The 4,277-nt window shown below is 41.5% G+C and overlaps 1 protein-coding gene across 1 annotated transcript in view; it reads left to right on the top strand.

Annotated features, from left to right (window-relative positions):
- Positions 1 to 4,277, top strand: part of LOC119422509 (ectonucleoside triphosphate diphosphohydrolase 7) — a 41,167-nt gene that overhangs the window by 27,999 nt on the left and 8,891 nt on the right. The window lies entirely within an intron of this gene.

Below are 4,277 nucleotides of genomic sequence, written 5' to 3'. Positions count from 1 at the left end.
GAACATCCTGATGCATGTTCAATAAACTGGGAACATCCTGATGCACGCTCAATAAACTGGGAACATCCTGATGCATGTTACATAAATTGGGAACATCCTGATGCATGTTCAATAAACTGGAAAAATCCCGATGCACGTTCAATAAACTGGAAAAATCCTGATGCATGTTACATAAATTGGGAACATCCTGATGCAAGTTCAATAAACTGGGAACATCCTGATGCATGTTCAATAAACTGGGAACATACTGATGCACGTTCAGTAAACTGGGAACATCCTGATGCACGTTCAATAAACTGGGAACATCCTGATGCATGCTTAATAAACTGGGAACATCCTGATGCACGTTCAATAAACTGGGAACATCATGATGCACGTTCAATAAACTGGGAACATCATGATGCATGCTCAATAAACTGGGAACATCATGATGCACGTTCAATAAACTGGGAATATCCTGATGCACGTTCAATAAACTGGGAACATCCTGATGCACGTTAAATAAACTGGGAACATCCTGATGCACGCTCAATAAACTGGGAACATCCTGATGCATGTTCAATAAACTGGGAACATCCTGATGCACGCTCAATAAACTGGGAACATCCTGATGCACGTTCAATAAACTGGGAACATCCTGATGCACGCTCAATAAAATGGGAACATCATGATGCACGTTCAATAAACTGGGAACATCATGATGCACGTTCAATAAACTGGGAACACTATGATGCACGCTCATTAAACTGGGAACATCATGATGCACGTTCAATAAACTGGGAACATCATGATGCATGCTCAATAAACTGGGAACATCATGATGCACGTTCAATAAACTGGGAACAGCCTGATGCATGCACAATAAACTGGGAACATCATGATGCATGCTCAATAAACTGGTAACATCCTGATGCACGTTCAATAAACTGGGAACAGCCTGATGCATGCACAATAAACTGGGAACATCATGATGCATGCTCAATAAAATGGTAACATCATGATGCACGTTCAATAAACTGGGAACAGCCTGATGCATGCTCAATAAACTGGGAACATCATGATGCATGCTCAATAAACTGGGAACATCATGATGCACGTTCAATAAACTGGGAACATCATGATGCATGCTCAATAAACTGGGAAAATCATGATGCATGCTCAATAAACTGGGAACATCCTGATGCATGTTACATAAACTGGGAACATCCTGATGCATGTTCAATAAACTGGAAAAATCCCGATGCATGTTACATAAATTGGGAACATCCTGATGCAAGTTCAATAAACTGGGAACATCCTGATGCATGTTCAATAAACTGGGAACATCCTGATGCACGTTCAGTAAACTGGGAACATCCTGATGCACGTTCAATAAACTGGGAACATCCTGATGCATGCTTAATAAACTGGGAACATCCTGATGCACGTTCAATAAACTGGGAACATCATGATGCATGTTCAATAAACTGGGAACATCATGATGCATGTTCAATAAACTGGGAACATCTTGATGCACGTTCAATAAACTGGGAACATCATGATGCATGCTCAATAAACTGGGAACATCCTGATGCACGTTCAATAAACTGGGAACATCATGATGCATGCTCAATAAACTGGGAACATCATGATGCACATTCAATAAACTGGGAACAGCCTGATGCACGTTCAATAAACCGGGAACAGCCTCATGCACGCTCAATAAACTGGGAACATCCTGATGCATGGTCAATAAACCGGGAACATAATGATGCACGTTCAATAAACTGGGAACATCCTGATGCACATTCAATATACTGGGAACATCCTGGTGCACGTTCAATAAACTGGGAACATCCTGGTGCACGTTCAATAAACTGGGAACATCCTGAAGCACGCTCAATAAACTGGGAACATCCTGATGCACGTTCAATAAACTGGGAACATCATGTTGCACGCTCAATAAACTGGGAACATCATGATGCACGTTCAATAAACTGGGAACATCATGATGCACGCTCAATAAACTGGGAACATCATGATGCACGCTCAATAAACTGGGAACATCATGATGCACGTTCAATAAACTGGGAACAGCCTGATGCATGCTCAATAAACTGGGAACATCATGATGCATGGTCAATAAACCGGGAACATCCTGATGCACGCTCAATAAGCTGGGAACATCCTGATGCACATTCAATATACTGGGAACATCCTGATGCACGCTCAATAAACTGGGAACATCCTGGTGCACGTTCAATAAACTGGGAACATCCTGGTGCACGTTCAATAAACTGGGAACATCCTGAAGCACGCTCAATAAACTGGGAACATCCTGATGCACGTTCAATAAACTGGGAACATCATGTTGCACGCTCAATAAACTGGGAACATCATGATGCATGCTCAATAAACTGGGAACATCCTGATGCACGTTCAATAAACTGGGAACATCATGATGCATGCTCAATAAACTGGGAACAGCCTCATGCACGCTCAATAAACTGGGAACATCATGATGCACGCTCAATAAACTGGGAACATCCTGATGCACGTTCAATAAACTGGGAACATCCTGATGCACGTTCAATAAACTGGGAACATCATGATGCATGCTCAATAAACTGGGAACATCATTATGCATGCACAATAAACTGGGAACATCCTGATGCACCCTCAATAAACTGGGAACATCATGATGCATGTTCAATAAACTGGGAACATCTTGATGCACGTTCAATAAACTGGGAACATCATGATGCATGCACAATAAACTGGGAACATTCTGATGCACGTTCAATAAACTGGGAACATCATGATGCATGTTCATTAAACTGGGAACATCATGATGCATGCTCAATAAACTGGGAAAATCATGATGCATGCTCAATAAACTGGGAATATCATGATGCTTGCTCAATAAACTGGGAACATCCTGATGCACGTTCACTAAACTGGGAACATCATGATGCACGTTCAATAAACTGGGAACATCATGATACACGTTCAATAAACTGGGAACATCATGATGCATGCTCAATAAACTGGGAACATCATGATGCACTTTCAATAAACTGGGAACATCATGATGCATGCACAATAAACTGGGAACATCCTGATGCACGTTCAATAAACTGGGAACATAATGATGCACGTTCAATAAACTGGGAACATCATGATGCACGCTCAATAAACTGGGAACATCATGATGCATGCTCAATAAACTGGGAATATCATGATGCATGGACAATAAACTGGGAACATCATGATGCATGCTCAATAAACTGGGAACATCTTGATGCACGCTCAATAAACTGGGAACATCCTGATGCACGCTCAATAAGCTGGGAACATCCTGATGCACGTTCAATATACTGGGAACATCCTGATGCACGCTCAATAAACTGGGAACATCCTGGTGCACGTTCAATAAACTGGGAACATCCTGATGCACGCTCAAACTGGGAACATCTTGATGCACGTTCAATAAACTGGGAACATCCTGAAGCATGCTCAATAAACTGGGAACATCCTGGTGCACGTTCAATAAACTGGAAACGTCATGATGCACGTTCAATAAACTGGGAACATCCTGATGCACGCTCAATAAACTGGGAACATCCTGGTGCACGTTCAATAAACTGGGAACATCATGATGCATGTTCAATAAACTGGGAACATCATGATGCATGCTCAATAAACTGGGAACATCATGATGCATGCTCAATAAACTGGGAATATCATGATGCATGCTCAATAAACTGGGAACATCCTGATGCACGTTCAATAAACTGGGAACATCATGATGCATGATCAATAAACTGGAAACATCATGATGCACGTTCAATAAACTGGGAACATCATGATGCATGCTCAATAAACTGGGAACATCCTGATGCACGTTCAATAAACTGGGAACATCATGATGCACGTTCAATAAACTGGGAACATCATGATGCATGTTCAATAAACTGGGAACATCATGATGCACGTTCAATAAACTGGGAACATCATGATGCATGCTCAATAAACTGGGAACATCATGATGCATGCACAATAAACAGGGAACATCCTGATGCACGTTCAATAAACTGGGAACATAATGATGCACGTTCAATAAACTGGGAACATAATGATGCACGTTCAATAAACTGGGAACATATGATGCATGCTCAATAAACTGGGAACATCATGATGTATGCTCAATAAACTGGGAACATCATGATGCATGCTCAATAAACTAGGAACAGCCTGATGCATGCTCAATAAACTGGGAACATCATGATGCATGCTCA

The sequence above is a fragment of the Nematolebias whitei genome, chromosome 16 (genome assembly GCF_014905685.2).
Source record: "Nematolebias whitei isolate Nwh7 chromosome 16, NemWhi1, whole genome shotgun sequence".
Lineage (NCBI taxonomy): Eukaryota > Metazoa > Chordata > Actinopteri > Cyprinodontiformes > Rivulidae > Nematolebias > Nematolebias whitei.
Note: the sequence above shows the minus strand (reverse complement) of the source record. Positions and strands in the feature narration are given on the sequence as shown.